General features: G+C 37.8%; 1 protein-coding gene across 1 annotated transcript in view; it reads left to right on the top strand.

The window, feature by feature from the left end:
• The first annotated feature begins 870 nt into the window (after positions 1–870).
• Positions 871–23,446, top strand: part of LOC102237797 (protein phosphatase 1 regulatory subunit 29-like) — a 69,781-nt gene continuing 47,205 nt past the window's right edge. The window contains exons 1-2 of the mRNA XM_014471514.2: positions 871–1,029; positions 20,398–20,624. The gene's annotated coding sequence lies outside the window, so the exon portion shown is untranslated. The remainder of the gene's footprint in view (positions 1,030–20,397; positions 20,625–23,446) is intronic.

The raw sequence follows: 23,446 nt of genomic DNA, 5'->3' as shown, positions 1-23,446 counted from the left end.
AAGTGCTATTACATGGTTTATTGACCATGGTATCATTGTGTTTGATTGGCCAGCAAACTGCCCAGACCACAGCCCCGTAGAGTACCGACAATAGGTGGAGACACCAGAACCAAGAATGGAGATAAGCTGAAGGCCATTGTTTCCTTAACACCTCAGCGGCGACACAAGTTGATCCCGTCCATGGCACTTTGCATTGATGCAGTAATCCATGTAAAAGGAGCAGTGACCTTGAAGTATTGAGTGCATATAGTGTGCAGCACATGGACATTACTTCTCAGTAGGCCAATACCGCCCTATTAGAAAATCCTTTCTTAATTTGGTCTTATGTAACACCAGGATTTTCACAGATCCTGACTTTCTAATTAGCTGTAAGCCATAATAATCAAAATGAATGGAAATGGGTCACTGTGAATATTTCAAATGTACATTCACCTTTTTAAAAAAATTGAAATAATTAAATAAAAACATTTTGAATGATATTCAAATTCATTAATAGCAGTTCTTCAGCATGTACGTTTTCGCTAAGAGTGCCCAAATGCCAATCAAGCTTAACATCTTGTGTAGGTGGGTGCGTTTGTTGCTTTTTTTTTTTTTTTTAAAAACATGAAATCTCAGTGTAATGTTTGCTGTCAAGTTGATAGAATCATTGATGTGCAGCATAGCCACCTCCTGCATGCACTGTCCTCATCATATATCCAGTAGATGCTAAATTAACCTATCATTCATTGCTTATAGCACGAAACCTGTGAATAAAAGACCAATGTACTGTAAATTTGCTGCTACTCAAACAGAAAGCAAAGCTCACCGCATTAAACAGTGTTACACTACGCAGAGGTCTATGCATCCTCCCTCTCTCTCCAACTGCCTCTCTCTTACTCTGTTGCTCTCCCTCTCTCAGTCATCCTCTCCCGCCGTGGTGTTGGAGCCTGCGACGTTGCTTAGAGAGAAAGAGGGGAGAGAAAAAAAGAAAAATCTCATCCTTTCTGCTCCAGCCACTGAACGCACCATCTGACGGGGAAATAAGTGAAGGTACTGTGCAAAAATATGTTTGCTTTCATTTTTGCAACATGTAGTTATTTATTTATGTATGTATCTTAAAGAAGAGCCATGCTCCGATATTTCATATGCACCGATATAAAAGGGACGGCGGGGCGAGAACGCACCTGCCCTCACAGACTCCAACCTTCTTGGTGCAACAGAACCTCACTGAGCTAAATTTACGATGGCATAAAAAAGCGTGCTTTTTATTTTCCCTGTTGGTGCTTTTTAGAAGACTTGTCAGAATAACCTATTAATGTGCCCAGATTTTCTTTTTTTTTTTTTTTTTTTTTTTTTTACAATACGCTTTTTTCTCCTATTGGGTTGAAACGCACGCCAAAAGTGATTCAATCTGTGTCACAGATTTAAAGTGTCACATGAAGCCAGGTTGGATTCTGCAGAGATAGGACGGCCGGGCAGGATACGCGCCATGGACAGATGTGCGAGAGAGAGAGGGGATTTAGTATCGAGGGAGGAATCACGCAGGGGATAAAGCTGGTGATGCATGCGCGCCCCTGCGTGTGCGTGCGTGCGTGTGTGTGTGTGTGTTCTTGCTTTTTCTTTTTTTTTATTTTGGGTTAAATGGTCGGATTTCCAGCAGTGTTGACTACTCACTCGCACGACAGAAAAGCGGCTCACTTCACCTGCAGCGAGGGCTTAGGTGGACGCCACCTTTAGTTCTCCAGCATGCATGAGTTATTGAATGTGTGGCTCTGATTATGTGTTTAAGTGAGAGAGAGAGAGTGAGAGAGATAGAGAGAAAGAGCTCTCATACCAGCAGCGGCAACAGTGTCCAACTGCTGACCGATGGACCACACAGATTTGTACGCCCACACACTGTGGACAGCCAGGCACGCGAATATGCGTAGCAACAGAGACAAAACACTTGGAAATCTATTATCTGTATCTTCATGGGCAGTAAAATCCCAGTGCATCAGTCACTTTATAACAAGTTTTGAGTCTTAAAATGCAGACGGTAGTGGACCTTCTGCATTCTGTGCTGATCAGATGGAATTTCGGTGGGTCATGGCTAAATGTAGGGATGGGCTTTTAGAAAAAGTAAGAATGCCTTGCTTTCATGGTATTCACATGAAAGAAAACCAACATGAATATTAAACATGATCCAACTATTGTTATTCAAAACAGATTAGCACCAGTTTTTTCTCCTGTAGCAAAAAACAGTAGACATTTCGATTGTTCCAGTTATAATATTGTTGTGGAGACTGTGCAACATTGTTCAAGTATAACATTTTCACCCATGACAGGAGACCTGGATAGAGCATAATTGTTCCCTGGATATGTTTTTGAGTGGAATATTCAAGTCATTTCAATTAATTTCAAAATAATTCCCAGGAGCAAATTAAACATTGGAACTCAGGTTCTGTTAAAGAATTGTTTTATTGATGGGTCTCCGTTAGTGGTCAGTACTACATTGCTGATTGGTGATAAAAGCCAGATGTTGGGGCTTAACGTAACATTTCCAAATATGGGAATCTATGGGTGTGTGCACTACACCCCGTTAAGAGGCCAAGTGACTGTAACTTTTGAGGGAACTCTAATTGGTTTTGTTCCTTCCATGTTTGTTGCTTGTGGCTGACAGCAACCATCGGTTTGTTTTGTAATAAAAACCTTCTTTATTTATCTAAGCTGGTGTACTTGAGTCTTCACTTATACATCTCGCAGAGGGATATTTATAGACAACCCCTAGTTTACTTCAGTAGCAATTGATTTTGTCTTCAAAGTTGGAGATTAAAAATGGGCAAGAGTAGAGGACTGTACCAGATTATGATTGCTAGATGGCCAGATTATGACATCTCCAAAAACTAGTTCTCATGGAGTTTCCCCCGTTTTCAGTGGTCAGTTTCTTTCAAATGTGGTCCAAGGAAAGAACAGATGTGAATGGGCAACATGTTACTGTCATGGTTGTTTGGGGCTCATTGATAAGTGGGGAAAAATAAGGCTGATCTATGTGGTCTGATGCAACAGGCAAGCTACGTCAGCCCAAATTGCTAAAAAAGTTATGCAGATTCCAGTGGAAAGGTATCAAAATACACCATCACAATTTGTTTCCTGCACTGGCTGCAAAGCCAAAGTCCACTTGTGTAGAGGCCAGCAATTGGCATGTGATCATCCAATCTGAAAAATGTGACCTGCTGTAAATGGTTTTTTTCTTTACAATGCATGGATGGCTAGGTGAATATGTGTAGCTTATCAGTGAAATAAATTGGACCAAGATAGATTATAAAAAACATTGTGAGCTATTGTAGGAAGCATAGAGCCAGAGCAAATCTTTATAGGTCTAGTGGATTCCTTCCTAGACCCATGAAGTTCAAGGTTTTTTTTGCAACATGAGCCAGGAGCCGACCTTTATTTGGCTCTTCAACAGAAATGTCATTCATACTGTTTGGATTGATTAGGCTGTTATTACAAAACTCAGAGACCATACAGATGTATGATGCTTTTCAGTCTGCAGCTGAAAAGCATCTGTGAAAAAAATAATCTTATCCATGAGTTGATACTGAAATTTATACCATTCCCTGACATCAGTTCTTGGTATTGTGCATGCGAGACCACAAACAGATAGCATGGGAAGAGAACCAGGACGATTACACTGTTGCCATATAGGAAACATTTACTAATGGCCTGTTCTGAACGCAGTTTGACATTTTGTCCTCTATCCAGAATTTAGATGAGATAAGGAGAACATTTTGGCAAACCAACAAGCTCTTACATGATACTCTTATACTTTGCGATGCGAACAAAACTAATAAACAGAACGCTGCTTTGGAAACCCCCTTGGCTATTTTTCCTCCAACAAGAATTACTTGTCAAATACTGCTTTAAGAGGAGCGATGGGTGATGCTATAACTCTCTGATGAGATTAACTTGTCTTTTTTTTGTTAGCACAGGAAAAGTGTAGGACAATTCCCTCAGCCACCTCTGAACATAATTTTCTTGGAGAATAGACAGATGTTCATTGGAGAAGCTAAACAATACAGAGAGAAAGAGTCTAATTTCTGGTTGTTTTGTGTGAACTTTGTGCACAAGGTTCAAAAGTTCACACGGACACTTATTTAGTCTGTGTGATCAATACTTAATAAGTGCTTCATCTGATTCTCTTAAAAATGACAAATGGGGGATATCAGTTTGCTAAGTAAGTGGATTCCCTTTTTATAAGATGTTGTAAATTAGCTTTTACTCCAATCAATAATGAAGCGCTTTCCTATTTTCATCCATGACATCTAAGGTGCAGCTTGACCAGAGTGATCCCTGGAGACACCCACTTTAAATGCAAAAGGGATGCCCTTCCAACTTTATTTTGCTATTTTATTGCACCCATTTAGCTTCCACACATAGTCTCGTTCTCCACCCACCCGCTCCTTTCATTTTGCCATGCCTCTTGATGTCGTCCCTGGAGGAATGATGAGCAGTCTCCAATCAATTGCAATCACATATCAGAGCTGTACCAAGGGGAAAAAAGGGAGAGGTAATCAGTATGGAGGAACAGGCCTGGATGAAGGTGAAGTAACCACCACCTACCAAACCAAACCACTATGTAATCTTCTCTTTATCAGAATTCTATTAAGCAGCATGAGACATAATTTTGAAAATCCATAGTTCTGTCTGTGGGCGATAATCTGAAGAAGTGATGAATGTTACACTGGTATGAGCCTGAAAATGCAATTTTCTTCTTTATGTTTGTGTGAAAATAATCAAATATGATGCTGCTAAATTTCATGAGCAAAATGAGGATATTATACCAGCATACCTGTAAGGAACTGGTTCTTGAACAAGATGATTGGGAATACATGCCACTGCAGACATGTCCAATGCATTGACTGAAAGCAATATAACAGCTTGATCTCCTTGCTTTGAAACCAGCAAAAGTTAGGCAGGACTGACCTAATTAATTCTGCTTACAGTTAAGTTAAAAAAGATGCTTGTTCTGTAACGGTGTGGTAGCTGAGCTAAAATGCTGTGACAGCAAATGCCTGGCAGGTCAGATTATATAGATGTAGCAAAAAATACAGCATATAATTTTGACTCATTTGTATGGCTCGGATAGTTTTCTTATGGCCGTAACTGCTGTGTAGCAGATGAAACAGTACATAAAAATGATGAAGAAAACATGTTTCTCATTAATTTCAGAATAGAAACTAGATGGCAGGCATATTGTCACAGGTAATTCTTTTTCACATTTAACAACATACTCAGTTGTTACAAATGCACAGTTCTGAAAGGTGAATCATTGAAGCCACTACTGAAACACTCCAGTAGAAATTGACAAGCTGATTAACATAAAGTGCTGTGAACCATTGTTTTAAAGATAAAAAAAACTCCAGAATTGTTGTAGGTGCTTCTGCTTGGCCTGTTTTTTTATTGATATCACTAAATATAATCCAGGACAATAAATTGCCTTTAGAAGTTACATAATTAGTAAGTTGGTTCCACCTATGTGTCATCTGGGCATAGGTAAAGCTGATCTTTAAAGACTTTAGGGGTTTGTAAGAGAACATTAGAGTATAAGTAGAATCATGAAGTCCAGGAAACACATCAGATAGGTAAATAAACTTGCAAAGAGGATTAAAACAAATTTTGATTATACAATTACATGTCAAACTTATTCATCTTATTTAAGAGTTTTCATCTCTTTTATCAGTCATACAAACAAATTTGGATGAATCTGGTCTTTATTGAAGCATGACAAGAATAAATGGATCATTTAACAAAAGGATATTCGGTTTAAACTATGTTACAAAAAGAACCATGTAGGAAACTCTGCATGTGAAAGGAGGTGATCTGGTTAGATAAGATCAATACCAAACGTCCTGGCCTACATGAAAAATCCTATGAGAGAGAGAAATTAATACAACACATCTCCTTAAACATGCCATCCCTACTGAGATACATGGTGGAGGGAGCATCATGCTGTAGAAATGCGCTACATCACAGGGGATAGGAAAGCTGGTCAGAGTTGGTGGGAAATGGATGGAGATAATCCTTGAGGACTATGCTCATTATGGGAAGCAAACTATTCAGTACTGGAATGAAAGTTTAACTTTCAAACAGAACATATGCTTTAAAGCATACCACCAGAGCTATGTGATGTCATATTCATGTGCTGAAAAGGCCCAGTCAAAACAAACAAACAAACAAACAAACAAACAAACAAACAAACAAACAAACAAACAAACAAACAAACAAACTTGATTATCTGAGAGTTTGAGATAAGAAGGAAAAACTTGTTACAAAATGTCTACAAATTCAGAATGCTTTTTCACTGCAATATAAATCTCATGGGTTCTTGCCTATTAGATATCTTGTACATTAAATAGCTGTGTGCATTATTTCTGTATATTAATTCAGCTAAGAATGTGCCTGTATACACACCATGAAAATCCTTGCAAGTCGAATCTCTAATAGGCCAAGTGAATAAATTAGGTATTCAGGAGTGCCTCCTTGCTGGTTCACAATTGACAGTCTTAGATCTTTAGGCTTCCCCACCTGCTCCATCCCTCCTGGCCTCTGTTTCTCTGCCACACCCTCGAAATCGATCTCAAAATCCTTCAAGGGAGATTATGCAAAGATCCTGAGAGGGATAACCCTTGGGAGAGATCCACACTCGCTCACTCCTCCACATTGCGTTCTTGGCCACTGCATGCTGTGCTCTCTTTCAGCCAACCAGCTGTTGCAGTCCTCTGCACAATCAATATGGCCGTCGTGTTTCACAACAGCCAACAGTCCCTCACTGCCAGGTACCTGTGGGAGGTCCCCCAGAGAAAGAAAACGAAAGGCATGGGAAGACACCTTTATAGTTGACAGTTTTCAGAATTGCAGCATGTTTGAATAATTTGAGGAAACTGGATGCAGTCTCTTTAGCTGTGCCGCTGCCAGGCATGAATGAAGTAGCAGGGGAAGTGAACATCTTTGTAGACAAGTAGAAGCTGTCTCAGAGGGAGAAAAAAATAGATCCAATGGATAAGAAAGTGGAACAAGAATATTACAGTATGAACCATATGTTACATATGTGAAAAGGAAAAGAATAGGGAATAGTGAGAAGTTAGTGAAACAGCTCTGATAAATGTCATGCTCTCCCATAGTCTGCTTTAGGCATGTCTCACACCTGGCAAGTGAACTAATAATTGGGGAGAATGGTGTTGGAAGGTCTGGTAAAGAAAATTTTTCAATTTTATTCAGAGTATTGCTGAGTTTAAAGCTTTACAGCTCCTTGACTCTAGCTTGAGTTCAACTTTTTTTTTTTTCATTGCCACGTGTACATTGCAAGTCTGTTGACCCTGCATCGTGTGACGATAGATAACTGTCTGTATGAGTTATGATTGAAGTGATGTTTTGTGAGGTACTTATGTGAAGTCAGAATCTTACCTAATAAAGGAAGTGACTTATGTGCCACATTTTGGAGAAACAGGATTTAGTTGGGATTGTAAGCAAACAGGTACTTAAAAGACACTCTACATTGAAAAACAAATCAAACTTCGAAAATATATGAGTGATTTAGTAAGTAGCATTCTTTGATGTGCATTTTTTACCAGAGAAGGTTAATGTCAATATGTGACATTGTGTGCATCCTTGAAGTTGTTTTAAGTAGAAACATCTTCCTAACGTCTAGGACGCATGTAATAAAACTCTTACTTTGCAGAGAGATATACTGGATGCTCTTAGTACAGTGAAGCCATTTGCAAGAAATGGATCTGTCATGTTGCCTCTAATATGCTATTGCTGGATATTTGTCTGAAAGAAATATTTGCATGGTTGTACTACTAAACAGTTATTATGTATATATTTTATTCTGACATGGGTTTGTGACATGTTTTGCTCTTTTTACTGTGTGTGTGTGAAGGTGTAGTCATGGCTGACCTCCACCCTAATTTGTCTATAAATAGTTGCATTGTTTATAATTCACAATGATCTGTCCGTCAGATCAGATAGGGGTACTTTATTTTTACCAAACTGTTGCCTTAATATTTCATGCTCAACTGAATGTCCATGAATAAATTGTCAATTATTTACTTGTACCAAAATGTGGTCAGGTTAACCCAAAAAGAGATGTAGGTCACCCTATTAGTTTCATGATTACCTTCAAACGTCCAGCATACTTGGTGAGCACATCTTAGTACATGCACTTAGAAAGGCATATTTCAACCTATATTTCAAAAAGCCACAGCCTGGCTTATCTAGTAATCCAACTATGGATGCAACAGTGTGAAGTGAATAGCCAGATGATGATGGCATCTTGTGTTTTGCAGCTGCCAAGAAAAATTAATTTCAAGAAGCTTTTCACTTTATTTTACTCTTAGAAACATGTACCTCTTTTCCAAACCATAAACTATCTGCTGCCTGCTGCAGGGGAGACACCGACAACTCAAGCATACTTCATACAACCTCACTTATGAAGAAAAAATGAAAAATTTAGATGAGTAAAAGGGAAAAAAATTGCTTTAACATGTCATTTTAAATTTCACTAAGTGTCCTTGAATGGAATAAACCCACAGCACTTTAAGGCTCAGCATTCCTCTGAAATTACCGCATTCAAAACTTAAAGCTTTTTGACAGATGGCAGTAACAACGTGGTGCAATGTAGTGCAACCGCTTTGTAGTCTTTAGACCTTTGTAAGAGTGATAACGTAGAGATGCATGTCTGAGGCAGAACATTAGTTTCTTTATGATGACAAATTTGGAAACCTTTAGTGGATGAAAGAAAATACACACGTATTCATTCTGAAGGAAAGGCATTGCAGCCAGTTGAGGTCTCTAGATAAGTACAAATACAATCAAAATATTTAATGGTATAAAAACACTCTTTTGTTTGCTGCGTGAAAACTGCCAAAATTAGTTATATTTTATAAATGCCAAAATAATGACCTTTTTACACCTTTTTATAACAACTGTAGGAGTTTGGTCAAACCTCGTGGGAATTCTTTCACAACCTTTTGACAATACTTTGTTGGAATATTTATGTCCTAGGTTGTTTTGAGGTTTGATTTCTGTTTTACTCTAATTTAGTCCTTCCTTAGTGATGCTAGATTATGTTTATTTCTTGTGTCTAGTTATTTCTTGTTACTCTAGTTAATTATGTTTCTTTGGTCTAGTTATTCTTCAGTGTTAGATTTTTTTTTACTAGTCCTGTGTGTACTCTCCTTCGCGCTCTGTGCCGCTCTGCTCTCTCCCCTCACACCTGCAGCTCGCTTCTAATCAGCCATATGTTCCTTGTTCAGTAATCAACCTCCCCAGTATATTTACAACTCATTCTCAGTTCCTCCTTGGTGGTTTACCTCGTCAACTCCTGTTATTTTCCTGCTAGAATTTTTACTTATATTCCTGGTTTTGTTTTGTCCCTGGCTCCCTGTGTTCTCTGTGTTTTTTTTTTTTTAAATTAGAACCTTTTTCACCTACAAACTGCCTCTGCCTCTCTGCCTTTGGGTCTACCTACAAACACCTCATTATGACAATATTGTCCTATTCCTCCTGACAGAACTGCTGTAACCAAGTCAGATTTGCAGAACATCGTGCAAGAAAAAATATTTTTTGGACTTCCAAGTACCTAAGTAACCGTGCAACTAAGTTAGCAGTCTTATTAGGGATATTGTCAAGTTGGGTGAACCATTTATGCACAATTTTTATGTTCTTTTACAATGTTTTAAAAATGTTACTTGAGTGTTGCATAATGTTCTTTTCTAATGTTTTATGAAAACCACCCATTCCTTTTGAAGCAAAACACATACTCAGTTCTGTCAACCCCATACTTTACATAGGGAGGCAGTTCTAATGCTCATTGCCCTTTTCCTCTAAATTCAACACTGGTCATAATGATCAAATGGTTTCATCAGACCATAGAAAACGTCTCCAAAAACTAACATCTCTATCCTTGACAGCAATGTAAGCTGTGATTTGGCTTTTTATGTTGCTAATAAATAACATAAGTGTACCTGAGTGGCCATTCAGCTTATGTACAAGACCTGTTTCAGTCTAGATATGAAGCTCTCTTTGTCCATAACTCAAAACACCTGTCCATGTTTCTGTCCATGCTAAGTTTTCCTTGTCCATCTTAATGAGTTAGAAGAGACAAGACAGCAGTTGATACTTTAATCTTTTTTGAGTTTTGCTTGACTCTGTTGGCTTTTTTAAAAATCTTAATTTGCCATTTTGTTTTGATTAGCTCAATTCTCGCTACATCTCAGAACAGTAGAAGGAATTTATAAAACGTTCTCACTTTCATAATTCTGGCATTAACCAGAGTTATATGGAGGGTGATAAATAATTTTTCGAATCCTAGCTAAACAAAAATAGGACAATTTTATTCTGATTTAATGACAGATAATGGTAAAGAAAAATGGACATGCATTTTTTTACACAATGTATGTACACATCTGGTTTTAAGAGTATATGCATAAACTGTAGATTCTCTTGTACACCTTCCACTCCTTCATCCAGACTTTCTGAAACCTTTCAGCCATCCAGTCAGATCTGTACTGAAACAAATACACCAGACATTACTTACCTCTAAAAACGGCTGTACTGCTTCCTTCTCCAGCGCTCTACCATCTCATAATCCACCTGCAGGCTCTGACTGAGGGTATGATATAATAAGTCCCCAATGTCTCTTTGCGAACATTTTCTGTTAGAAATGATGAGGTCAGAACCTACGAGCCACTTCTCCGGGTTGCTATAGATATTTGTGTGTGTGTGTGGGTTTATAGCCAGAGACAGAAAATGAAAAATAATTAAGCTGTTGTTTGATCTTTGGGGAGGAAAATATTTTTGATGCATTTTTTTAAGCGTACAAATTTTCTGAACAAGAAATAGTTGAAATCAGCTCATGCAATATGTATAAATGACTTGTAGGATTGCTATTTTAAGGCTCCTACTTGCATGAATACACAATAGACATCTACATATTTTGTGCTCAGTGTAATCTGAAATTCTTTCAAGTTATTAGAATTAATGAAAAACATCATCTGAAAGAGAGAAATTGAAAAAGGCATAGATGGGTGTGTAGGTGTGTGCTACAGTTTTTTTTTTCTTACATCTTTTTTTGGGTTAAGTAACTGCAGCCAGTAAAGATATGATTGGCAACAAAACTGCATCACTAATTGACCGTAATGAATGTAAACAAATAAAATACAATTGGATCCAATAAGATTAGTCACAAATTCATACAAAGACAACCGTAAACCATGATTACGTGCACAGCTTAGCCATTCTCTGTGGAGACTGTGATGCTTTTGCAGAAGTCTCCAGGTGTGTGTGCGTGTGTGTGTGTGTTATGAGCCATGCATAATATATACTCTATGTGCTCATCCTTCTCTGAGTAAGAGTGTGTTCAGTGTCAAGTGTGTGCATGTGGTGTATATGTTAAGTAAGGACACCATCTGCCATGATCTTTGGTTTGTGCCAACCCCCCGCCCCTGTTAACCCACGCCCATGCACCCATACACAAAATCACTCAGTGTTGATGAGGAGAAATAAAGTCTCTCTCAGTGGATTGCGAGAGTGGGGCAGGGGATGGATGCTGTAAGAAGAGTGGGAGTAATGCGGAAAGCGCTGTGAGGATTAAAAGAGGATGAATACAAAGAAAGTTGTGGTGTTCCAGCTTGGTTAACCTCTGGTATGTTACTTTGAGAAGTGAATGCTTACCGTACTGTATGCTCCAACAAAAGAAACACAAACATTTAGAAATAAACACACATGCCCATGCACTCGCACACACAAAGAGCTGCACATGCGTACCAAGTAGATTTTTGAATAATGCTTTGTGTTTTTTTTTTTTTGAACTGCCCTAGATTCATTTGGCATCTGTGCTGCACACTCATTTCTCTCTCACTGTCTCTCTCTCTCTCTGTCTCTCTCTTACTTTGATATGCCTTTTATACACATCATCGCCCTCTTCTTTTACTCTTTTCACTCATCTTTCTTTTTCAGAGAGAAGTGATGGTGAAAATGCCCGACATAAATATTTTAGCCCTCTTAGCCTTTCTGCATCTGCACTTTTGCACTGAGAGAGAGATTACTGTATATCTGGTTTACTACGGTGAATACATGCTGGTGGGTTCCCTTGTTAGAACTCTCAGGGTAAATATACATAAAAATTCCCAAATCTCACATATATTTTGCTTATTGCTTCATGAAGATGTTTTATTACACCATATTTACATCAACTGTAGTTCATTTGGGCCAGTAGACAATTATGAATAATGACATCTTATTAAACCATAATGACTAAACCACCTCCTGAAGTTAGATATTACAAATTAAAGTCACACAATCACATCTCCCTAAAGGAAACTAGGAGCATAATGTGGGAAATTACTCTCGATCATAAGTTTTCAAATGACAATGAGGCATTCTCAATTCAGATACAAAGTAAAACAGTATAGAGCAGGGGTGGGCACTCCTGGTCCTCGAGGGCCGGTGTCCTGCAACTTTTAGATGCATCTCTACTTCAACACACCTGAGTCAAATAATGAGGTCGTTAACAGGACTCTGGAGAACTTGACTGCACTTAGGAGGAGATTCAGCTGTTGGATTCAGGTGTGTTGGACCAGGGAGACATCTAAGAGTTGCAGGACACCGGCCCTCGAGGACCAGGAGTGCCCACCCCTGGTATAGAGTGTCAAAATATTACAGTCCTTGGCTAATTTAGCTACAATAGCTACTTTGACCAACACAATTAAAAAGTGAAAATTAAAAATTGCAGACAGTGATCCATAAAGAACGTGATCCTGAACATATTTGCTTTACTGGAAGTGAGCAGTATTTCCATGCTGTGTTTGGATAAATCATTCGTGTTTTAGCCTGGGCATAATAATTACAGTTTATGCCAGAGGATTATAGATTAGATTACTTCAGAAAGCTTTCAGTACTTCCATTGATTTATTAATGTGACAAAATTGTGACAGTATGTATACATGGAAGTGTTGTGCTTTCATTATGAGTGGGAAAGAAACAAAAAGAGCTTATGCTGTGAAGGCTTCTGTAGGCTTAGTCAGGTTTCTTGGCTGATAGTCTGCGGTATGAAAACAAAAATCTTGAAATGAGCTTCTGGCTTGAAATAATCAATATACAAACAAATAGTACCTCTTCCTTTTGCCAATAATACTATTGATTGTGGTACATCCTCAGTTAAAACAAGCCAGGGGGAGGTTATTGTTCTTCTTTTTCATTTTCTACCACTTTGCTATGTCATCACTTGGTCCGACGGCATAGGAACTCAAGCCAACAGAAATAAAGTGTGCAAACTTGGGTTAAGCACAAAATCTCACACAGACACAGTCATGCATCATTCCCCTGCTAGATTCAAAGTTCAGTAAATTAAGTAAGAATATTTTTTGTATGTAGTTTATTCTATATGATACAACAACTGAACAGAGTTTATATTAGCAAACAACTCACAATGGTAACCCCTACTTGCTTTCATTTAAGTTTAAATTGCTGGAGGTGGTATAATTTAAGTTACACATTGACTGAAGAGTGATATAAGTTTGCAATAATTCTCAACTATAAGAAGATATTTGTTTTGCTAATATTTTCAGCTTAAACAATATATTCACTCTTCAGCATGGATGTCGAGAGTCCCATTTCGGCATCTGACTGCAATTCAGTTATTTTTAAGACTAATACAAATTTGGCTTTACAGTACAGGTGATTTTATATTTTAATTAAGATTATTGTGGTCTAATTAAATTCCTCTTACAGTACAATACAAACTTTTAGATAAAACAAAGTATACATCTTCAATAACTGCACTTTTTGCATTCTTTTAATTTCATAGTGATGATGGTCACATTTATTCAGTGATATTTTTTTTAAAACCCTTTTGAAGTTTACGATCAGAAATGATTTACACATCCATTTCCCACAAAAAACTGACTTGCAAAAACTTATGCAACCCCCTAAGTTTTTAATTACAGTTTGAAACGCAGATTGTGTCAATATTATGCAAAATCTGAGAGAAAGCCAATCAAACACTAAGACAACAAATAATGAAAGAAATGTATTTCCTGGTGGAAAAGTTAAGTCTGGGCATCACTATCACTTCCAATGTTACTGGCACGATTAAGGTATCCCAAGGCAAATGTTTTCTACATTTGAAGCAGGCTCCGTCATAATCTGGGGAGTGCTTTCCATCGATGGAACAATGTAGCTTCATGTTGTTGTTGTGGTATGTCAAACCCCGAGTGGCAATGTGGAGATTTTGCATCACACAACTGCCTTGACTGATAAAATTCCCCTGTGGTTGCAACGATGCAGTTTACTACGCTCATTTGACAAAAGATTTCTTCCAGGAGAATGAGGTTTCTCTCTTGGGCTCTGCATGATTCCCTGATTCAGAAGTTTTACAAGAAAAAATACACCAGTTTTAGACCATAACTGTCTTTCACTATGTCATGTTCACCACCAGGAGCAACATTTCCCTCTAATGCCCTCTATTTAATTGCCCCTTTGTAATCTGGTATCAGGCATATGTATAACTAGAGCATTAACACCAACTGATTTAGTATATGTAAGGTTTATTTGGTGAGAACATACCTTACATAAAGACTGATGCATGCTTAGATATCCAGTCTAAACTAGCTAAACATTAGCAGCAGTTGCTTTCACAGCTAGAGTGAAACACCAATAAATGTGAGAGCAACTGACCTGACAGGGAAGTGGAATGAAGTATCTCCAATTCATTACTAAGAAACCAGTGAGCTGATATACAGTACAACATTAGTGATGCTTGGCAAAGATAATGGTAGGAGCAGCCACGATGGAAAGTGTCCACCACGGAGAAGAAGAACGTTGGAAGCCAAAATTAGGGCAACACAGGAAGAAGTCAGCCAATTGTCAGATCTCCAGAAACTTGCATGCAGAAATGGAATACCCCAAAAATACAAACAGATGCCCATACCTGAGACCCTGGGAACTGCCACAGACTCCAAGCTTTGGCTGCCAGACTGAAGAGATATAAGCCAGACAAATAAACAGGGTGTTCTCCACCAAATCAGCTACAGTGTACTCACTGTGGCGGGGTAATAACACACAAAGTAACCCAGGAAGGACTGAACAATACTGGAAATAAGCACCACATAGCAATGATGTACAGTGGATAATAGACCTGGAAGTCTAGCACACTAATCTCCCTGTACAAAGTCCAGTGAACATCACAATGGCAGAGATCCAACAAAAATTCTGTTGGTAGGAAGAGCTGGACAGCTGGACATGGTCCATGCCTACAGGCTCAAGAATATGAATTCTCTTCATGAGCACCTCTTGGCACAAGTGAACCAACTGGTCAAGAATGAGACCACCATCCAAGATCCAAGCTCCAAGAATACATTAGGAAGATGGCCGCTGGTAGAGGACCCAAGCTTGAAATAAAGAGCCACCCTTCTTGCCCAGGAGGAGAGGGATGAGTGAGAGAGTAGTTTTAAATAATGTTAGAAAAAGATTTGATGGTGGAAATAACACCTCAGTTTCTCATCTGAGCATCTTGAAACTTTTCCTACTGAACCTGTGATGAACTATATATATATATATAAAAAATAGGTCGACAACAGTTTTTTATGCCAAGGTTTTTTGTCATCTGTCTCCTGCCTTGGCATTACTTCTTGTCCTCCTTTTTCTTTCTCTAAGGTTTTTTTAATGTTACTTGCCTAAAGCTCAACACAGTCTCTGCGGCAGATTTTTTTCTACCAGCATTAAGGTCACACACACCTTAAAGGAAAGGCAGATCAAAATGATTATAAGATGAGGACAGACAGCATTTGGTAGAAGATAACTCTGTTTCACAGTAACGCTAACTTACTTTAATGACTTGTTTTTGCAAAGTTCACATTTTCATCACAGCCCTGATATTTTTGAAACACTACCTGGAGGAGTTGCTTTTGATATAATAAATGTCTTATAAGCTGAAGTTGACACTTTGATGGCTACTCAAACAACTGTATGGATCAAAGTGATGGTAACATCTAATTGAGCCTGTAAGGTCATTGTCCAGATAACTCACAACTGATGACTGCGTAAGAAACAACTGTGGCTCACCAAGGAAAGTTGAAACCTGAATTTAACTGCATGTTGTGACAAGATAATGATCCCAAACAAACATAAAAAACTGTTTTGGAGAAGAAAAAGCAGGCTGTCCCAATTTCAGGCTTAAACTCCAGCTGTAGTTTTACACAGCAACCCAGAATGAGGCGTAGTGCACGATTTCATGAAATGTTCTTGCTTAGGAGGTGTACATTAAAATAAGAAAATAAAAGTGGTTCTTGCAAATTTCCATCTTGAACTAAAATGATTCTATATTGTCTAAAAATTAAGTGAAAGCACATTTTTATCTTTTGCTTAAACTTCTTATAAACTGTTTTTTCATGTGTGTGAAAACTTAAATATAACATCCTTGTTACTTTTTGACCGCTGCCATTGTCATCAAACTATTCATTGCAAATTTTCATAAACAAACCCGAGTTTCTTTAAAAAAATAGCACATTTTGTCCATGTACCTCCAGAGATAATATACCATCTCTTTTGTTCTGATTCACATATGTATTCTTTACGGACTGCAAATCTTAGCCCTTATGCCATTTTTCATTTAGTGCCTTTTGTTACAGCCTTGAAACACAAATGGTCACATGCAGATAGTGTAATAATTGTGCAAGAGTGTTCTTAAAAACATTTTCTAATTTTATTCAAGGTCAACCATTTACTCTGTCATTCTCAGTAAAGCATAAATAATCTAGTTTCAAGTAGGGCTACACGTTTAAAGCAGGTTTCCTTTGTTCAATCAATTTCAAGATTTTATAAATTTGTATGTATTATTTTAATTTATGGTCTAATATTACACCAAATCCACAATGGTTAATGTATGTATGTATGTATGATTTCCTTAAAAGCAAAAAAAAAGAGAAGTAGTGACTGGCAGAATAATTGCACCTTTAATAATCAAACTAAGTGGTAGCTGGTCAAATGAAGGCACTTCGTATCACTCTTGCTATAACTGGGGAAAACACTCTTCATGCTTAATTTCCCTCTTGCCATGTATTATTTTACTGCTCACAATATCTAGAAGTAAATAACACTAGAAATAATTTCAAGCAGAAACAGGCTTTTCTCTTCTCGTATATATAATTTACTTACATTTTTATTTCCTCTCTTCTACCATTTTCTGCCAAAGGAGGTCTATGGCCTTCCTGTGTCTACTTAAACTACAACTCCAGATAGCGTAGCCCATTAGTGTAACCCAACCATTAGAAAAGGAAACTGATGACAGCATCTTGCTGTGAGTAAGGCTGTTTGTTTCTGTGTGCGTTCATGACTGATTCATTTCAAACCTCCTCATTGTGTCAGCAGCTGTTTCCCCTTGATGTGATTATAGGTGGGAGAGGAAGAACAGGACCAGAGCGGAGAGAGACAAGATGATACGTATGTGTCGACTCAGGAAATTTAGGCAGCAAAAGCAGTCCGTGACTGTACACCTCCGTCCGTCAAGGTTTCACAAAAGTAAATCATGGCATCCAGATCCAAGGCTGGATTGGCATTAGAAGTTTTACACTTCTTAGTTGCTGTGCATTTGGCAAAAACTGAAAGAATCCTGGAAGTCTGTCTAGGGCAAACAAAGATTATCCTCTTGGCAGATATGGTAATGGTGGGCAATGTCCCAGTCTCTTGATGCAGTATGTGTCTGACTGAAGTTGCATAAGTAGTGACATCATGGCTAAGTAAATATTCATGTATCTGATCTACACAGCATTTGGCTATTTAAAGCACTCAGTGAAAGCTTGAGGAAGAAGTCCAAAATGGTGTCCATCTATTATTGATGATATAAATGAGAAGGGATAAAATACTTAAAATATATTGCTGAATGTAAGAAAAAGAAAGACCTTTATGTTGCTGGATCATAAAATTCAAGAGTACTACAATGTACAAACCATTGTTTGTGATATGTTACTTGGCACTGAGTGTGTCAAGAAACAATTGAACTCATAATTGAGCTTAATGATTTGTGTAAGAGCGGAAATACTGTACTTCTTATGGAGTTGTTTTTTACTGAGGAAATCTGGTGCCATAAAAGGTCAATTTAACTTAGCCTCCCAACTTCTCTGGCATGCAAAGCCAAAGTGAGACGGAAAGAATGTCTAGGAAATAAACTGTTTGGATAGATAAGAATAATAATTGGCTTGTTTTGCACTTTTGAAACGGAGCAGATGCTGGGGGTCAATAGATCTGAATATTCCCAAAGAAACTCCAATACACACTCATTTAAAAGCTGATGGAATTCTTACGTAAGGACACACGTCACACACGGGCAGCAATGCTATTGGTCAAAACTTACCAACTTACACCAGTGAAAATGAGATTCTATAAAACAGACTGACTCTAAGAATACAAGAAGATTTTGGGAAGATTTGGGGAGTTTTGACTTTGTACTGTAAGATGATCTGTGGAACAGTGTAATAAATCGCCGTGGCCTGCAGCAAAAGGACTCGTCTCTGAGTATTATTTCTTATCTATAAATATAATTACGAGTTAAAACTTTTTTTGATCTTACATTTGCAACTGTGGTGACTTTTTTTTTAACACCCTCTTATTTTCCATTAGACTTACATTCTTCCATTGGCTGCTGTACTTTCAAAATATTTTCAAGCACTTTTGTGTTGCAACTCCTGTGAGATTCAGAAAAGTCTAATTAGCATCACTTAAAATGATGCAGAGATATTATTATGTTTTCCTTTACTTGGTGTTAGCAAAATAATGTTATTTTTTTATTCAAGGAAGATGTGCTTGATGCAACTCATCCAAATACTGCCATACAGAACAAATGAGAACAGAATGTCCAACAATCCAGCCTCTGATTCCAGACACTGTTTCTTGTTATGAAGCACTGTGATGCAAAAGTAATGACAAAGTGGCTCAAAAATTAACCCACTTAAAGACTAGAAAACTGCCCAGATGTTAAACAACTGGAAAACTATGGAGAACTCTCATGAGAAGCAGGTTGATAAAAAGGAGCCAACAAATTAAGATCAACACTGAGCACTAATTAGTCAAGAACAGGTCACCTTCAGTCAGGACTTGACCTGGACGTTTATACTCCGCATGTGTGAAAAAGCTTAGAAGTGGTGTGAAACGGTGGTCGACAGTATGAAAACATGCTTTCTTTATACATTTTAATTACATTTTACTTCAGTTTACTCCAGCAAAATTGTACCAAAAATAATATATCTACAAAAACAGCACGTGTTTCTGTTACTTAAAAAGAAACTTTGGCCATGACGGTACATTCGCCGCATAAAAAGGCACAAGGATCGAACTCGAAATTATTGCTAAAACTGAGACTTATGCTTGAGTCCCTTTAGGGTATCTGGCCAGGCTACTCCTAACTGATTTAGACTGTGTATATATGTGCACCACAGAGTGGGTAAAGGTGCTGATGGGAAAGGGAAAAAGACAGCAAGAGACCATTCCAGAGAGGAAGAACTGAAAGTGCGAGCCCCACAGAGATAGACTGACAAAGTAGTGGACTGTGTGTGCCACTTTCTCTGACAGTTATTTGCAGGAATTGTTCATAGACAGCAAATGTGCTGTGTGCTGATGGCTGGAGGTGTTTTGAGACAGGTCTTCTGCTCTGTGATTGAAACAGAAGATAGGTAGTGCCTCATTTTATACAGTACCACTGTCAGTGGAGCTATCTGCCACTGTGTACCCTTCTGATTCATCATCAACTGTAATTGTCATCATTATTCGTATCCTACTTTCCTGCCCCCTTGGTGGTAATTTAAATAAATATGCTGGCAGAAGTGTGTAAAAAGTAGTAGAGAAGGCAAAGAGTAAGAGCTAATAGAGAAAGAAAAGGGACATTAAATAGACTTTATATTGGCTGTATAATGCACTTTTCTATACGTCCTTGGAGGGCAAAAGAATTCAGCATCCTTTTAAGTTGGTCAGTGCTCTTAAACTGTCTTGCAGTTTTGTTTCGCATTAAATTTTAATGTTCGCTCTACTCTAAATATTTACGTTTTTACTCCCATGTAATATATATGTAGTTGCACTGCAATATATTTAGTTCCACTAGAACTTTGAAGTTTTGTTGCAGTATCACACTTTGTAAAAAAAAAACAAGAAGAAAGAATGTATTTGGAGATTTTGCACAAACACAAAATATTTTAGTTCAAATACTAACACAATTAATATCAATACCAAAGTCCAATCTGAGGGAACTGCACAGCAGGAGAAGTAAAAGGTGGTCTGAAGAATTTATGACTTCTGCAGTCTCTTGTTGTATTCCAATATTACCAGAAATTAAAAATTTATGAAATGGCACTCTTTTTTTATATGTATATCTGCATTTTATTTTATTTCCAGGCTGAGATGTCTCTCATGTGAGCCACACGGCACAACCACAGAGGGGCCGTAGAAAGTCCAAGAACAGCGAAGCAACTCGCAAAAACTTTCCAGCACAAGCTAACTTGTCAAACGTTGGAAAATCTGCCTCCCTGGGTTTCCCCAGAAAGGATACACACAAATAAATCCAGGGAGTGCTGTGAAAACGTCATTGAGGAGTGGGAAGAGACACCGAAAATATAAAACAGGTAGGGGTGGATTTTTTTATTTTCTTTAGCTGACAAAGATGCTTTCTTAAATATATTTTTCTTTTACATGAACGCAAAACATTGATTAAAGTTTTAAATGGCTCCCCATAAGTGAAGCACACCTACTTGGTGCTCCTGGTAAAGTTGTGTGAAAGGTCTTAAAAATAAGTTTGGATTTCACACCAGAAACACAACGTCACACCAAAACAATAGCAAGTGTTTGTGTATGTTATGGCAAGACAGAAAAGTGTGTTTTGGGAAGATGAACTTGGGTCTTCATCAGTCTTTTTATTTGAAACTTTTTAATTATTGGTCTGACTGTTGAGATGGTCCAATTTAGACAATGAGCTGTTTTCTTAGCCATTAGTTTAAGTTGTGTTATTATTCTTTTTATTAGTGCCAAATATGGTGGGAGCAAAGATTTCTGTTTGAAGGAAAAAATGTTGCTCTGTGATTGTCTTTTTAAATCAGTAAAAATTATAATTAATGGCTGTTTTTTGTGTCAGTGCAAGATTATGATGCTACAAGTAAGGTTATCAACCATTTTTTTCCAGAAAATCCAATATATAGGTTGCCTCACTATCCTCACTAAAGACGAATTCACCACACTCAGCCTCTTGTTTGAAATGCTTTAAAAGTAACATATGTTATGATCTTAAAATAAGATTAGATCCAACTAAACTTTCACACATATGGCCTCTGATTCGTTTTCAAGTTCCTTGCCAGCGTGTGTATAGTCCTGCGTCTTTGTATGATAGTCAGAATCTCACACACATATTGTCTTGCTGTGCGTACGGGGGCGTGAGCGTGCGTATGTATCTATGACGGATTTGGCATGAGGTGCAGCATTCGTTAGTGTCTCCTTAAACATATATTTTGCCACAGTTCCTGCATTTATTGTGCCTCTTTTACTGGCAGCACTGTGATTAGTGTCGACAGTATTCGACCTACCCAGTGCTATTATATTCTTTGTGCACATATGTGAGTGCACTGCGTATGTGCCAGGAAGAGATAAAGTAAAAGCAGTAATTGTTGTAATTATTCTTTCTCCGATCTCTTTACGCCTACTGTGATGGTGGAGAATCTAGCTCTAAGAGAATCTAACGCTGTGGCAAGCAATCCATCCAAATTTATTCACACTTGTGAGCACGCCAGCTTATGGTGCTCATTACTGGTCATTATGTTAATTGCTAATGTCAGGAAGAGAGTCAGAGTTCCTGACAGAAGCGCAAAAAAAATAAATAAAAAAATTCCAAAATATAATCCCTCTTAATCAAAACTCAATTGATCTTTAAAAGAAACTGCATTGAATGTATAATTTTAAACAAATTTGGTGTAAAGCTGCACTTCTTTTAAGTGTGGACGTAAATTAATATTTCGAAAGGCAAATTCAAGAAGGGTGTGTTCACATCCAAGGAGATAAAACTAAAACCCATTTGTTCCGTTTCTCTGGTGGCCATCTAATGCAGCTCTGTTGCCGAGCGTCATCCCTGATGCTACTGTAAAACAAACGCCTAAGATCAGACAGCGCGTGCACCCCAACTGACCCTAAGGTCGGCATTAATGTTTTATTTTCTTAGCTGCTTGGTGCATATTAAAACTTGAACGGTGTCCTGAGAAAAAAGCTCATATGCAACCTGCAGGAGATAACCTTCTCTGAACTGTTTATCTCAACGCAGAGTCTCTCCTTGTGTTCAGCGGCCATGACTGCAGTGGAAGTATCAGGAGAGGTAGACTTTAATACCACATAAGTGCTATGTGGTTTGCTCTGGCTTTATGGGAGGTTATTGGGAGGCAGTGGTTTTTAGTCCTGCATAGAAAGGATTGTGAGCCACTAAACAACCCTCAAGTCCCTCCTTAGGGTTTTGGCCCTAAAAATATAGTGGAAGCTGTAGTTTTGTTAATTAATAGAGCAGGGACTTATTCAATTCAGACCAAATATCTAAGTGCTGAGATCAATTTAAATGTATAATGAAAGCAGACAAATTTAAGATTTTTTTTTTTAACAATTTCTCCAAAATCATCATAAACTAAATGTTCTGAAGAAGTGCTATGTGTGTTTTTTGTTTGTTTGTTATACTTTTCTGTCTTGAATGCTTAGATTTTTTAAATCTAAATATTAGAGTTGTTTTATTGAGCATTTAAAAAAAATCCTCAATAAATTAAAGCTTGTTCACCCAGTTCTTATTTTTAAAGTCACTGATGTTGTAGGGAGTCAATCATACCACTCTGAAAAAAAGAAGAATAGCTCAAATGCATCCTTAAAAGGTTATTGTGAAAAACCAAGACATTATTCTTTACTTTGTTTTCTCAAGGTTACTCTCTCAGTTCAGTCTTCCTGCTTTGAAAATGTAAAATATTTTCCCTCTGCGATTGTGTCATTAAAACAACAGCGGCAGTACTTCTTTGTTGCAATGGGTTCAACACACAACCCATGCTCACAAAAGGAGATGAACAGATTTCTGGTTGTTTATTACCGCAAACTCTGTTAGAGGTTGTCAGCAAGTGTAACCGTGGCAAACTGACGTCTTAAACAGGTTTATTTACCCGGGCGATCCCTTAATGCCAGGAAAATTCTTGTTGTTGGTGAAGCAGAATAACAAACAGCATTTGGGTCAGCATTTGCTGCAGAGGCATTAACATGAGTTACAACACTTTTTTTCTGGGCTCTGGCTGAGAACATTTTCACAAAAAAAAAATACAACAAAGGTAAAAGGACAAGATAAGAATAAAATGTGCAACAAATATTGCATAAACACTTTTTCCCCCCCTAAGTGATGTTGACTGTAGCTTTTAAAGTGAATCCAGTGAAGTCACTGTCT

This window comes from Xiphophorus maculatus, chromosome 16 (genome assembly GCF_002775205.1).
Source record: "Xiphophorus maculatus strain JP 163 A chromosome 16, X_maculatus-5.0-male, whole genome shotgun sequence".
In the NCBI taxonomy this organism is placed as follows: Eukaryota; Metazoa; Chordata; class Actinopteri; order Cyprinodontiformes; family Poeciliidae; genus Xiphophorus; species Xiphophorus maculatus.
This window is presented reverse-complemented; position numbering and strand designations above follow the sequence as displayed.